At 49.1% G+C, this 8276-nt stretch overlaps 1 long non-coding RNA gene across 1 annotated transcript; it reads left to right on the top strand.

Annotated features, from left to right (window-relative positions):
* Positions 1 to 489: 489 nt before the first annotated feature.
* Positions 490 to 6804, top strand: LOC122233626. The gene is made up of 3 exons (XR_006211270.1): positions 490 to 1042; positions 1448 to 1626; positions 6773 to 6804. It is a non-coding gene; the product is annotated as an uncharacterized LOC122233626 (long non-coding RNA).
* Positions 6805 to 8276: the final 1472 nt, after the last annotated feature.

Raw genomic sequence — 8276 nt, 5'->3', positions numbered from 1 at the left:
CTTAGAGCCTGGAGCCTGCTTTGGATTCTGTGTCTCCCTCTGTCTCTCTGCCCTTCCCTACTCACGCTGTGTCTCTCAAACATAAATAAACGTTTAAAAAAAAAAAAAAAAAAGGAGCTTGAAGAAAGGCAAGCTTAGCAGGCCCAGGCATCCATCTGCCTGCTGTAGGGATGGATATGAACTTCCTGCTGGAAGAAGAGGGTGGGGGGGTAAGTTCTGGGACCTGCTGGAACAGCAGGCAGACCACAGAGGTCCACCCTGAAGACTCCTTCAATATGTGGCCCAGGCCTCCCCAACACTGGCCTTCAGGAAGGGAGGCGATGCTCCCATGTTTCAGAACTGCTCTCCTCACTGCGAGCAGAAAATACTGACCGTTGCATTCAGCTAAGGGAATGTTCCAATACCTGTGGGAGGAAAGGACCTTTAGGGCTTATCCGAGGAAGGCCCTACTTCCAAGGGAGAATGCCATCTCTCACCGTGCCCAGCAGACCAAGGTTACCGCCTACCTCTTTGCAGAACAGCTGGCAGCCTCCAACGCCTCCTGCGCGTTCCTTGACTTCCTGTGAAACAGCCCCTCAGCCCCTCCCACGCCTGTGAAAGTGGGTTTTCTGAGCATCAGGCCTGAACAGAATTTCCTTTAGAAGCTGAGGTGGCCTGCTCTCTTTTTGCAGCCGATACTTTCATTCAGAAGCTCCGATGGCCTTTTAGGTAAACCTACTCCTCCCCCTCCTCCCCTGCACTTTTCCTGGAAACGGCTTGCCAAGGTTTACGGGAACAATATGGCTCCGGCCCCCACACCAGCCATGACCTTGAAAAGGGAGAAGGCACTGAGCCACCCGAGGGCGTGACTAGAGGAGCTCGGAAGAACAGAGACCTCCAGAGACAAGAAGACAGAAGCTGAAGAGGCACGAGCGGGGGGTCTGGAAGGTTCCGCAGAGTGTGCGCAGTGGCATGCCTGGGCCTCGGCCTTTCTGGAGCTGCTGACACATCGGCTGTCTACTCTCTTCTGCAAGAACACAGATCGGGGCTGCTCTGGCTTCCGGTAATGTGCTGATGATTTCCTCTAAGTGGCTGCTCCCTGCAGACTGACTTCACCCACCTAAAATGATTCATTTGCTCCCCTTTCAACTCTGTCCCCCCCCCCAACACACACACACACACACACACACACACACACACACTTATAGGCCAGAGCAGCACGGCATGGCTCCAAGCTCTGTCTGCTGCCTCAGGCGAGCAGGGCCTGAAACAGGTCTTCTAACATAGAAATTTTTAATGAAATTAAGGGTCGTGCCTAAAGACATACCACAAAATATGACATCTGCACAGGCTCTCTGGGGTGACTCCAAACCCCAGAATGTAAGGGGAGAAGGTAGAGACACAAACTTTCCGTGGAGCATGGTTTGCTATGCCCAGAAACAGACAAATATCCTCCCTTCTATTCCAGAAAGGTGCAGCCAAACAGCTCTGTGTGCATCGGGGCCCCGAGCATCGCCTGAGGAAAACAAGCGTTTTCTTCTAAGACGTCCTCTAAAGCCTCCTATTTACGGAAATGTAACTGGTCTCTCTTCCCATGTGCGAAGTGCTAAGGCTGCACAGATATGCGCAGTCACTGGCTGCCAACAGGTCAGTAAACGGACACTTGTCACTCGGGACGATGAATCCAATGCTAGGTCGGGGTCAAAACCAGCTGCCAGCTCCTCCCCCCAAAGAGGATCAGGTGGGAAAGAAAGATTTCTTGGGGGTGATGGGGAGGGATGAGCTAATTGCCCCCCCCCCCCCGTTGCCTTGGAACAGACAGCACCTGCCTCCACCTCCCCAATGACTCAGCTCTGGGCTCCAGGTGTGCCTGGAGTCCAATTAGGGTGGCCCAGACCTCAGGTTTGGGAGACGCTGCCGAAAACAGGTGTGGACTGATCGACAGCTGCCCACTCACCCCCCCCCCCAACATCCGGGGAATGACATTTTAGGGGTGAGTCCTGAGGCTGCTTCTCTTTGGAGAGCAAAGTGTGGAAACACGTCCTGAAGGTCATCTTGTGGGGCGAGGAGTGGCTTGGCTGTATTCTCGTGGCGCCTCCTTCCCGGGCTTATCAACTCCCCATGCAGGAGATTCCCAGGGGAGGTAGCAGGGGGTGTCTCCTCTGCTTTCCCACACTTCTGGTCACCAAACGAGCAGGGTTTTCTTTCCGCACCAAGCAATTCGGCGACACCAGCTGGGTGTTCTACAGTTCAACTCAAATCTGAAACTATCTGACTGGACTTAGCAGCAGATCCCACAGGCTAAGGGCATCAATGCTTTCTTCAAAAAAAAAAAAAAAAAAAAAATTTAATTTTTTAATGTTTATTTCTGAGAGAGAGAGAGAGAGAGAGAGAGCGCATGAGCAGGGGAGGGGAAGAGGGGAAGAGAGAGGGGGAGACACAGAATCAGAAGAAGGCTCCAGGCTCTGAGCTGTCAGCACAGAGTTCGATGCAGGACTTGAACTCACAGACTGTGAGATCACGACCTGAGCCAAAGTCGAACAGGGAACCCACTGAGCCACCCAGGTGCCCCAGGGCATCACTGCTTTCAACAGAAAAACTATAACCTGTTTCTTGTCAGAATAAGAATTTTATTTTATTTATTTTCATTTTTTAAATTGTTTGTTACTTCCAAATTTTTCTTAAGTAGGCTCCACACCCAACATGGAGCTCAAACTCATGACCCCAAGTTCAAAAATCCCATGCTCTACTGACTGAGGCAGGCAGGTACCCTAGAATAAGAATTTTAGACTAATAAACATGTTAAAAGATATAAGGAAGATATTGGAACTATAACACAAGTTACTTAAGAATAAAATCTTAGGGGCACGCGGGTGGCTCAGTTGGTTGGGCATGCGACTTTGGCTCAGGTCATGATCTCACGGTCCGTGGGTTTGAACCCCACTTTGGGCTCTGTGCTGACAGCTTGAGAGCCTACTTAGGATTCTGTGTCTTCCTCTTTCTCTGCCCCTCCCCTGCTTGCACTTTGTCTTTCTCTCTCAAAAACAAACATTAAAAAAAAAGAAATAAAATGTCACAGTTATGGTTGGGCTTCCAGTTACGGGGCGCCTGGGTGGCTCAGTCGGTTGAGCGTCCAACTTTGGCTCAGGTCATGATCTCACAGTCTGTGCGTTCGAGGCCCGCGTCAGTCTCTGTGCTGACGGCTCGGAGCCTGGAGCCTGCTTCTGCTTCTGTCTCCCTCTCTCTCTGCCCCTCCCCTGCTCATGCTCTGTCTCTCTCTCTCTCTGTCAAAAATAAATAAACATTAAGAAAAAAATTTAAAAAAAATGCTTTCCTCCCCAAACCCCTCTAAAATAATCACAAAAGGATAGGGGAACCTGGGTGGCTAAGTCAGTTAAGTGTCCGACTCTTGGTTTTGGCTCAGGTGGTGATCTTGTGGTTTGTGGGTTCAACCCCCGTGTCCAGCTGTGTGCTAACAGTGCAGAGCCAGCTAGGGATTCTCTGTCTCCCTCTCTCTGCCCATCCCCTGCTCATACTCTCTCTCTTTAAATAAAATTTATAAATAAATAAATAAATAAAATGATCACAAAAGAATAAAATAAGGACAAAGAGGGTGGGAGAGGAAGCCATGCAGAGGCAATGCTTGGACAGTTGATGACCATTCCTAACTCAGTGGAAAAGCTGAGACCTTGGTGCCCTGGGGACCCAAGCACAGAGGAGACCCTGCCTACCAGGGGGAATTAAGCAGACGTCTGCCCTGGAAACTTTGAGAATGGTGACATCACCCTTTAGGGAAGCTCAGTGAAGCCCCATCCATGCACCTGGCTTTCTGGTCCCAGACATTTGAGGAAAGCTCCTACCATGAAAGGCAGAAACTTACAAAAAACAAGTGGAAAAAACCCAGGGAAACAAAGGAAGTTCTGAAGCATGTTTTCCCCATTGTCTAACTCTCTGGACCCCAAGTGGGACTTTCAGGCAATGTTTGACCTGGGTTCCCAGGTCTGGACAACTTTTCTCTCCTGAGATAGGCTTTTGTAGCAATCAGGCAGCCCCTGGGGACCCTAGGGCTCTGAGGGAAGGTCTAACACTCAAATCCTAAACTCTTTTTTTTTTTTTTTTTATGTTTATTTAATTTTGAGAGGGAGAGGATCAGCAGGGAAGGGGCAGAGAGAGAGAGAGGGAGACAGAGGATCTGAAGCAGGCTCTCACCAACAGCAGAGAGCCATGTGCAGGGCTTGAACCCACCAACCATGAGATCACGACCTGAGCTGAAGTTGGACACTTAACTGACTGAACCACCCAGGTGCCCCTCAAATCCTAAACTCTTTTTCGGAACTTCTTCCCTTGGATCTTTAGTCAACCCGTTATTCCCTTTGCTGTGGTCAGAACATTTGCGTCTTCCCCAAAATTCTTTAAACTGTCAGTGTAAAAAGGGTGTAAGTTTTTTTTTATTTTTTATTTTATTTTTTTAAAGTTTATTTATTTACTTTGAGAGAGACAAGACAGCATGAGTGGGGGGAGGGGCAGAGAGAGAGGGAGACAGAGAATCCCAAACAGGCTCTGCAGGGCTAGCCCAGAGCCAAGGCAGGTGAACCCACAAAACCTGAGAGATCATAACCGATTGAGCCACTCAGGGCCCCCAAGGGTGTACGTTTTTTTTAAATTACAAAGTAAATTAAAATTCTAAAGGATATATATAAATTAGACCACAATGAAGCTGACTTTTTTTTTTTTTTTTAAAGAAGAGATGGGAACACAGAGGGAAATCAGATGGTCTGGGTTCAAATCTCACCATCACTTGCGACGCGTGCTGTAATCTAGAGCAAGAGAGTTATTTCACCTCTGACTCTGTTTCCCCTTCTCTGAAATGGAAGTTCTATCTCCCAGGGGGAGGTAAGGATTAAGAAAGAAAATGCCCACGGGCACCTGGCAGGCTCGGTGGGTGGAGTGGGGGACTCTTGACCTGGTGGGAGCGGGGGTCGGGGAGAGGGGAGGTTGTGAGTTCCAGCCCCACTTTGGGCGTAGAACTAACTTAAAAATAAAATCTTGGAAAAAAAGAAGAAGAAGAAACAAAATGCTCATTAAGTGCCTGGCTCACGGTCAAGCGTGTGCCCGCGTCCTACAAGCTCCTTGTGTTGCCATCTCTAGGGTGCATCCTTCTAGGACGCACCCGCTCCCTCGGAGGAAGGCAGAGGCCACAGTCCCTGACACCCTCACTGTCCTGCTTTGTGACTTGGGAAGCGGAGTGGGGCATGAGGAGTGGGCCATCCGCGTCCACGGGGAAGATCTGCCGCGCCCCCACGCTGTCCTGGGGAGACCTAACTCCAGCCGCAGGCCCGCGTCCCAGGGAAGGTGTTTGCGGGGGGTGGGGGTGGGGGCGGGGACTGGAGCGCCCTTAGAGAAAGGGGCGGGGCCGCGTCTGGGCGCGGGGGCGGGGCTGGGGCCCGGTCGGGGAGGGGCGACGGGGTGGGAGCCGCGCGGGGTGGGGGTCTGTCTTTCTGCGTCCCCGGCTCGGTCTTCTGGTCCGCGTCCATCCCTCGGTGTCCGACTGCTGTCCCTTAGGCTCGACCTTGCCCGCAGCCTGGGCCATCGTTTGTCTCAGTCAGGTTATCTGATGCATTTTTGGTGCTTGGTCCAGACCAACCCTGCTTGCGTCTGGTCTTTCCCCTTGTCTGTCGCTGGTTCTAGCCTGTCCTGCTTCTAGATCTCTCGGCCTCAGGGCGTGTCTTTCTTCTGGGTCCTGTCTCTGAGACCCGCGCTTCCTCTCTCTGCCCCATTTTTATTTGGCTCAGACTCGGTCCTTCCTCCCATCCCCCCTTTCTCAGTTCTGATCTCCCAGATAACATCCCTCTCTCCTGATCTTTTCATTAAAAAAATCAGAAGTCTGTTAGCCAATAGCAGGCCTTGTTGACAACGGGCCCAGCTTCAGCCCAAGGTTGGGGAAATTCCCTAGAGGCAAATGCCCAGCCTGGGCCTGGGCTCCCAGATTTGGCACGGGGCCTGGATGTGGCTGTTCTAGGTCCTGTGAGAAAGGTCCCACATGGGGGTCTGGCTGAGCAGTGGCCTCTGGGGCTCAGAGGCCGTGTGGGAAGTGGCAGCTCTTTCCATGAGAGTGAGAATTCTCCCAGGCCAGCAGACTGTACTTACACCGGCAGGACTTTGGTCCCCTTCTCCTCTGTGGCCTCGGTGGCCTTCTAAGGTGGTCCTTGCTGGGGACCAGGGCCACCTGAGCTAGCATTTTTTTCTCCCACTATGGGCCTGCTAAACTCTAGTCGCTGTCTCCTTTGTTCCAGGAAGCTTGTCCAGCCTCCTAAACAAGCTTCTTTCTATTTCTTTACTGTCAGTTCCAGATACAATGCTGCTCAGGGAGGCTTTGTCTATCTGGCCAGTAAACATGGCCCGGCCCAGGCTCCGGACCAAGTTTTGGGATTGGCATAGGGAAATCAAAAGTTTTAGGCGTAGGCCCTGGCCTGTCCACCTCCCTCCCCCCAAGTCCTACCCTTCCTCCCCTCTAAGGCCAGAATAATTCTCATCGTATAGACTCTGAACCCCTCTCCCCCACCTCTCTTTAGAATTTACACTAATTATGTACAGGCTTTGGCCATAGCTTGCACATATGAGTTGAAAATTTTTTTTAACTCTACAAGACAGTCCATATTTGTTTGTTTTTTAAGCCAATGGCAAAAAAAAAAAAAAAAAAAAAAAAATCAAGTTGTGCAAAGGATACACCTTGAAAAGGAAGTTGCCTTCTCACCCTTGATCCTTGTTTTTTTTTTTTTTTTTTCTTAAGTAGGCTCCATGCCCAATGTGGACTCATGACACACGACCCTGAGATCAAGAGTTGGATGCTCTACCAACTGAGACACCCAGGCACCCCACCCCCCCCCTTTTTTTTAAAGTAAGCTTTAGCCCCAACCTGGGCTTGAACTCAGGACCCTGAGATCAAGAGTCACCTGCCCTACCGACTGAGCAAGCCAGATGCCCCCCATCGTTGATCCTTAATTCCTTCCTCCAAAGAATATGTCTGTTACACATTTTTGTGACCTTTCTCTTCCTTTTCTTAAAATCAATTCTGAAAATAAATTCCAAAAAAGAAACATGCCTTTATAAAAAGTTACTAAGTGTGAAATGAAACACATAGGTGTGAAGGCTGCTTGGAGGAGATTTTTCCTTACATGGAGACTGAACTGAGCAAAACTTGTTGCAATAGAAGTCCAGTGACCTTGGAAGTGAAGAAGACTTTCTTCTCTGCTTGATTCATTTCCCACTAAGAACACAGGCATTATTTTCTGCTCAGAGGACTTTTTTTTTTTTAAGATAGAAATCCCATGCAGTTCACTGTTTTGAAGTGTGCAGTTCAATGGTCTTTAATATATTTACACAGTTGTGCAGCTGTCATCACAGTCTAATTTGGGACGTCTTCATTTCCCCCAAAAGAAGCCTTATACATTTTAGTTTCTACTTGGCCATGATGAATAACACTGCCGTAAATAGTTGTGTACAAGTGTCTGTGTAGACATACATTTACCTTTCTTTTTCTTTTTATTTATTTATTTATTTTTTAATTTTTTTTTCAACGTTTTTTATTTATTTTTGGGACAGAGAGAGACAGAGCATGAACGGGGGAGGGGCAGAGAGAGAGGGAGACACAGAATCAGAAACAGGCTCCAGGCTCCGAGCCATCAGCCCAGAGCCCGACGCGGGGCTCGAACCCACGGACCGCGAGATCGTGACCTGGCTGAAGTCGGACGCTAAACCGACTGCGCCACCCAGGCGCCCCACATTTACCTTTCTTTTGAAATGAGTGCAATAGTTAGGTCATATGGTAACTACCTGGTTAATTTTTTTTTTCATAGTCTCTACACCCAACATGGGACTCGAACTCATGACCCCGACATCAAGAGTTGCATGCTCTTCCAACTGAGCCAGCCAGGTGCCCTTAGTGTTTAATTTTTTGAGGAACAGCTAGACTGGTTTCCAAAGTGGCTGTTTGATTTTATGATTCATCAGCAACGTATGAGCATCTCAATTTCTCCATAGGCTCACCAACACTTGTCATTATCTGTCTTTTTAATTATAGCCACCCCAGCAGTGTGAAGTGGTATCTCGTTGTTTTTATTTGCATGTTCCTGATGGCTGATGATCTGAGAACTTTTTAAAACCTGCATTTGCAATTAGGGTTTTCTGCCCAATTGTCATTGTCATCTGAAATGCCTCTGAAGGATTTGAGGGTGTCCACTTACTTTTCAGTTTTTCCCCAACAGCACAATGATGTCCTCTGCATTATGATTATGATT

Source organism: Panthera tigris, chromosome E1, assembly GCF_018350195.1.
Source record: "Panthera tigris isolate Pti1 chromosome E1, P.tigris_Pti1_mat1.1, whole genome shotgun sequence".
Lineage (NCBI taxonomy): Eukaryota > Metazoa > Chordata > Mammalia > Carnivora > Felidae > Panthera > Panthera tigris.
This window is presented reverse-complemented; position numbering and strand designations above follow the sequence as displayed.